General features: G+C 32.8%; 1 protein-coding gene across 1 annotated transcript in view; it reads right to left on the reverse strand.

Annotated features, from left to right (window-relative positions):
- Nucleotides 1-7500, reverse strand: part of LOC133657644 (collagen alpha-1(XVII) chain-like) — an 89004-nt gene that overhangs the window by 73541 nt on the left and 7963 nt on the right. The window contains exon 3 of the mRNA XM_062059213.1: nt 4471-4720. The gene's annotated coding sequence lies outside the window, so the exon portion shown is untranslated. The remainder of the gene's footprint in view (nt 1-4470; nt 4721-7500) is intronic.

Here is a 7500-nt window from a genome sequence, read left to right on the forward strand (position 1 = left end):
TAAGGGGCAAAGGTTGTATTGTTTATAGTAATAACTAATAATAATAATAATAACAACCGTCCATAGCGTTTCTACTCGAAAGGATTCTTCATTCATCACTCCGAGCAACGTTTGTAAGTTTTACAATACAACTAAAACAATCCTTACTTACTAAACCGTCCCGTGTGGGAGTGTTTTCATGCATGCTTTCGTAAAGTAATCAAGCTAGCGTTGTTGGCATTAGCTAATATGCTAACACGTTTACGTGGGTCTGTAATAATAATAATAATAATAATGGATTAGATTTTATATCGCATTAATATCATTAACTTACAACGGCATTCTTTTCGTATCGTTTCAGTTTCCTAATTTCACCGTGGAGTTATTGAGTCTGTTTTGCTGTTTGGAGAGCTAGCTTCCGCAGCTAGTGGGTCCGTGACCGTGGCTTCTGTTTTGTTTGATCAGCCGTTTTACTGCCGTTTGACAGGCAACCGTTTGGAAACAATTAATATGAAAAAAAATATTTATTTCTTCTAAAATTTGGTGGGTGCGGCTTGAATTCCAATGCCCTTGATAGCCCGGAAAATACATTAATATTTGTATTTATTGGAATCAAAATGTCTCATTACGTCTTTTTGCCCTTTTTTTCTTACTGTTGTTTTTTTCCCTGACAATATTCCACGTCATTACACCATACAGACTGCCACAAATCCCCTGTGAATAGCTTACAAAAGGCACAAAAAGGAGCAGCTTTTATTGTGTCGGGATAAGAAAGAAACAAAAGCAACAGAAGCCCATCCTTCATTAGGAATATTTGGCATTAAAAACTTCCCTATTTCTATTTTTCCCCCACATGCTGACCACACCCTTTTTTTTTGCAAACCCACTTCCTAAATTCCATTAGATTCTGCATATATATATATATATATATATATATATATATATATATATATATATATATATATATATATATATATATATATATATATATATATATATATATATATATATATATATATATATATATATTTTCTGGATTACGTTTTGAACCTTGTGGCTCATAAAAGGGTGTGGCTAATTTATGGGTTTTTCTTTGCTCTATCAAGCTAGCGTCGTTAGTATTAGCTAATATGCTAACTGTGTTACTATTATTAACTTACAACATACAAAGATATGTATTGTTTCAGTTCTGTCATTTCACCGTGGAGTTTGTTTAGCTGTTTGGAGAGCCAGTGGGTCCGTGACGATGGCTTCTGTTTTGTTTGATCAGCCGTTTTACTGCCGTGTTACAGGCAACCGTTGGGAAACAATGAATATATGTAAATAAACATTCATATATGGAAAAAAATATTTCTTTCTTCTAAAATTTGGTGGGTGCGGCTTAAATTCCGATGCCCTTGATAGCCCGGAAAATACGTTAATATTTGTATTTATTGGAATCAAAATGTCTCATTACGTCTTTTTGCCCTTTTTTTCTTACTGTTGTTTTTTTCCCTGACAATATTCCACGTCATTATACCATACAGACTGCCACAAATCCCCTGTGAATAGCTTACAAAAGGCACAAAAAGGAGCAGCTTTTATTGTGTCGGGATAAGAAAGAAACAAAAGCAACAGAAGCCCATCCTTCATTAGGAATATTTGGCATTAAAAACTTCCCTATTTCTATTTTTTCCCCACATGCTGACCACACCCTTTTTTTTGCAAACCCACTTCCTAAATTCCATTAGATTCTGCATATATATATATATATATATATATATATATATATATATATATATATATATATATATATATATATATATATATATATATATATATATATATATATATATATATATATATATACCATATTTCCTGGATTACGTTTTGAACCCTGTGGCTCATAAAAGGGTGTGGCTAATTTATGGGTTTTTCTTTGCTCTATCAAGCTAGCGTCGTTAGTATTAGCTAATATGCTAACTGTGTTAGTATTATTAACTTACAACATACAACGATATGTATCGTTTCAGTTCCGTCATTTCACCGTGGAGTTATTGAGTCTGTTTAGCTGTTTGGAGAGCTAGCTTCCGCAGCTAGTGGGTCCGTGACTATGGCTTCTGTTTTGTTTGATCAGCCGTTTTACTGCCGTATTACAGGCAACCGTTGGGAAACAATGAATATATGTAAATAAACATTCATAAATGGAAAAAAATATTTCTTTCTTCTAAAATTTGGTGGGTGCGGCTTGAATTCCGATGCCCTTGATCGCCCGGAAAATACATTAATATTTGTATTTATTGGAATCAAAATGTCTCATTACGTCTTTTTGCCCTTTTTTTCTTACTGTTCTTTTTTTCCCTGACAATATTCCACGTCATTATACCATACAGACTGCCACAAATACCCTGTGAATAGCTTAGAAAAGGCACAAAAAGGAGCATCTTTTATCGTGTCGGGATAAGAAAGAAACAAAAGCAACAGAAGCCCATCCTTCATTAGGAATATTTGGCATTAAAAACTTCCCTATTTCTATTTTTTCCCCACATGCTGACCACACCCTTTTTTTTTGCAAACCCACTTCCTAAATTCCATTAGATTCTGCATATATATATATATATATATATATATATATATACCATATTTCCTGGATTACGTTTTGAACCCTGTGGCTCATAAAAGGGTGTGGCTAATTTATGGGTTTTTCTTTGCTCTATCAAGCTAGCGTCGTTAGTATTAGCTAATATGCTCACTGTGTTAGTATTATTAACTTACAACATACAACGATATGTATCGTTTCAGTTCCGTCATTTCACCGTGGAGTTATTGAGTCTGTTTAGCTGTTTGGAGAGCTAGCTTCCGCAGCTAGTGGGTCCGTGACCGTGGCTTCTGTTTTGTTTGATCAGCCGTTTTACTGCCGTGTTACAGGCAACCGTTGGGAAACAATGAATATATGTAAATAAACATTCATATATGGAAAAAAATATTTCTTTGTTCTAAAATTTGGTGGGTGCGGCTTGAATTCCGATGCCCTTGATAGCCCGAAAAATACGTTAATATTTGTATTTATTGGAATCAAAATGTCTCATTACGTCTTTTTGCCCTCTTTTTCTGACTGTTGTTTTTTTCCCTGACAATATTCCACGTCATTATACCATACAGACTGCCACAAATCCCCTGTGAATAGCTTACAAAAGGCACAAAAAGGAGCAGCTTTTATTGTGCCGGGATAAGAAAGAAACAAAAGCAACAGAAGCCCATCCTTCATTAGGAATATTTGGCATTAAAAACTTCCCTATTTCTATTTTTTTCCCCAAATGCTGACCACACCCTTTTTTTTTTTGCAAACCCACTTCCTAAATTCCATTAGATTCTGCATATGTATATATATATATATATATATATATATATATATATATATATATATATATATATATATATATATATATATATATATATATATATATATATATATATATATATATATATATATACCATATTTCCTGGATTACGTTTTGAACCCTGTGGCTCATAAAAGGGTGTGGCTAATTTATGGGTTTTTCTTTGCTCTATCAAGCTAGCGTCGTTAGTATTAGCTAATATGCTAACTGTGTTAGTACTATTAACTTACAACATACAACGATATGTATCGTTTCAGTTCCGTCATTTCACCGTGGAGTTATTGAGTCTGTTTAGCTGTTTGGAGAGCTAGCTTCCGCAGCTAGTGGGTCCGTGACTATGGCTTCTGTTTTGTTTGATCAGCCGTTTTACTGCCGTGTTACAGGCAACCGTTGGGAAACAATGAATATATGTAAATAAACATTCATATATGGAAAAAAATATTTCTTTCTTCTAAAATTTGGTGGGTGCGGCTTAAATTCCGATGCCCTTGATAGCCCGGAAAATACATTAATATTTGTACTTATTGGAATCAAAATGTCTCATTACGTCTTTTTACCCTTTTTTTCTTACTGTTGTTTTTTTCCCTGACAATATTCCACGTCATTATACCATACAGACTGCCACAAATCCCCTGTGAATAGCTTACAAAAGGCACAAAAAGGAGCAGCTTTTATTGTGTCGGGATAAGAAAGAAACAAAAGCAACAGAAGCCCATCCTTCATTAGGAATATTTGGCATTGAAAACTTCCCTATTTCCACATATGCTGACCAGACACTTTTTTTTTTTTTTTTTTTGCAAACCCACATCCTAAATTCCATTAGATTCTGCAAAAAAAAAAAAAAAAAAAAAGTCACCACATATCTAAACCTCAGCTGACATATATAAATACATAAAGGCTGCTGAGGTCAAGTCCTGGAATATATTTAGCCCAGTCAAAGTATCCACTGATCATGCTCACTAAGTCACTTCAAAAACACGCCACAGGGGAAAAAAAGAACATCATTTTGGGGTAATTTTGCAGCTCAGCAAGTTATTGTCACAAATGCAGTCAGCAGCTCGCAGGAAAGAAAGAAGCAGCAAGATAAAAAAGAGGGTAGAAAGTTCCTTACCTCCAACAGTCAATCAAGTCCCCCTCAGCCTGTGGACCTCCTGAGGGGGGCCGCGTGTGCTATGGTCTGGACTTCCTCACAGTCCTCTACGCTTTTGCCACAACTTTCCCTCCGAGAAGGGAGGAGGGGAGGGAGGCGAGACTTTGTGGGCAGAGGTCCCAGCCGCGCCCCTTCAGCTTCTGGCAGGTGGAACGAGAACAACTGGAGCTCTGATTTCCCACAGTCAGACCAGGCACTTGAACGCGTCAGCCTGCAAACTTAGAACACTGAGGAGGAGGAGGAGGAACTCCTAAATGTGTGTGTGTGTGTGTGTGTGTGTGTGTGTGTGTGTGTGTGTGTGTGTGTGTGTGTGTGTGTGTGTGTGTGTGTGTGTGTGTGTGTTTATTTTCTGTAAAAAATCAAATGTCAATTTTACAGTAAAATTCTGGCAACTGAGCTGCCTTTTTTTTTTTTAACCATAAAAACAGCAATAGTGTTTTCCCATTTACAGTAATATACACTATACATTTTGAGGTGAAACCATATATTTTTTTACATTTTAGCTTTTAAAAAATCTACTAATCAAAGACATACAAAAATGTGTAATAAAAAAAAAAAAACTGGCAGCTCAGGTGCCGAAATTTTACTGTAAAATTGCAGGTTTTTTTTATTTAAAGTAAAAAAAAAAAAAAATGTAAATCTTACAGTAAAATTTTGGCAACTGAGCTGCCTTTTTTTTTTTTAACCATAAAAACAGCAATAGTGTTTTCCCATTTACAGTAATATACACTATACATTTTGAGGTGAAATCATATTTTTTTTTTACATTTTAGCTTTTAAAAAATCTACTAATCAAAGACATACAAAAATGTGTAATAAAAAAAACAAACTGGCAGCTCAGGTGCCAAAATTTGACTGTAAAATTGCAGATTTTTTTTATTTACAGTAAAAAAAAACAAATGTAAATCTTACAGTAAAATTCTGGCAACTTAGCTGCCTTTTTTTTTTTTTTTTTTAAACCATAAAAACAGCAATAGGGTTTTCCCATTTACAGTAATATACACTATACATTTTGAGGTGAAACCATATTTTTTTTACATTTTAGCTTTTAAAAAATCTACTAATCAAAGACATACAAAAAATGTGTAATAAAAAAAAAAAACTGGCAGCTCAGGTCCCGAAATTTTATTGTAAAATTGCAGGTTTTTTTATTTACAGTAAAAAAAACAAATGTAAATCTTACAGTAAAATTCTGGCAACTTAGCTGCTTTTTTTATTTTTTTTTACCATAAAAACTGCAGTACAGTTTTTCCATTTACAGTAATATACACTACATTTTGAGGTGAAATTATTGCAACTTGCCATATTTTTTTTACATTTAACTTTTTAAAAAATCTACTAATAAATGGCATAAAAAATTGTGTAATAAAACAAACTGGCAGCTCAGGTGCCAAAATTTTAATGTAAAATAATTTTTTTTTAATTTAAAGTAAAAAAAATAAATTTCAATTTTTCAGTAAAATTCTGGCAATTGAGCTGCGTTTTTTTTTTTTTTACCATAAAAACAGCAGTACAGTTTTTCCATTGACAGTAATATACACTACATTTTGAGGTGAAATTATTGCAACTTAGCATATATTTTTTTTACATTTTAGCTTTTAAAAAATCTACTAATAAAAGGCATAAAACATTGTGTAATAAAACAAACAAACTGGCAGCTCAGGTGCCGAAATTGTACTGTAAAAATTGTATTTTATTTTATTTAAAGTAAAAAAAACAATGTCAATTTTACAGTTAAATTCTGGCAACTGAGCTGCGTTTTTTTTTTGTTTTTTTTTATACCATAAAACAGCAGTACAGTTTTTCCATTTACAGTAATATACACTACATTTTGAGGTGAAATTATTGCAACTTAGCATTTAAAAAAAAAAACATTTTAGCTTTTAAAAAATCTACTAATAAAAGGCATAAAAAATTGTGTAATAAAACAAACAAACTGACAGCTCAGGTGCCAAAATTGTACTGTAAAATTATTATTTTTTTATTTAAAGTAAAAAAAAACAAATGTCAATTTTACAGTAAAATTCTGGCAACTGAGCTGCCTTTTTTTTGTACCATAAAAACAACAGTACTGTTTTTCCATTTACAGTAATATACACTACATTTGCAAACTGACATTTTTTTTATTACATTTTATTTAAAAAAAATCTACTAATAAAATGCATAAAACATTGTGTAATAAATTAAAACAACTAGCAGCTCAGGTGCCAAAATCTTACTGTAAAATTAGATTTTTTTTATTTACAGTAAAAAAAACAATGTCGATTTTACAGTAATATTCTGGCAACTGAGCTGCCTTTTTTTTTTTTTAACCATAAAAACAGCAGTACTGTTTCTCCATTTACAGTAATATACACTACATTTTGAGGTGAAATTATTGCAACTTAGCATATTTTTTTTTTTTAACATTTTAGCTTTTAAAAAATCTACTAATAAAAGGCATAAAAAATTGTGTAATAAAACAAAAAAACTGACAGCTCAGGTGCCAAAATTGTACTGTAAAAAAAAATTTTTTAAATTTAAAGTAAAAAAAAAACTAATGTCAATTTTACAGTAAAATTCTGGCAACTGAGCTGCCTTTTTTTTGTACCATAAAAACAACAGTACAGTTTTTCCATTTACAGTAATATACACTACATTTGCAAACTGACATTTTTTTTTTTTTTTACATTTTAGTTAAAAAAAATCTACTAATAAAATGCATTAAAAAATGGTGTAATAATAGTATTCACTGTTAGAAGCGGCCCTCTGGGGCCAAACATAACTGCCATGTGGCCCTCAGTGAAAACCACTTTGACACTGTAGCGAGAACAACTGCACGGAAGGCTGGAGCTCTGATGTCCCACAGTCGGACCAGGCACCTGAACGCGTCAGCCTGCAAACTTGAAAACACTGAGGAGGAGGAACTCCTAAATGTGTGTGTGTGTGTGTGTGTGTGCGTGTGCGTGTGCGTGTGTGTGGGGGTGGGAACTTTTTCTATCTCTTATTGGA

Source organism: Entelurus aequoreus, linkage group LG09 (assembly GCF_033978785.1).
Source record: "Entelurus aequoreus isolate RoL-2023_Sb linkage group LG09, RoL_Eaeq_v1.1, whole genome shotgun sequence".
NCBI classification, from domain to species: Eukaryota; Metazoa; Chordata; class Actinopteri; order Syngnathiformes; family Syngnathidae; genus Entelurus; species Entelurus aequoreus.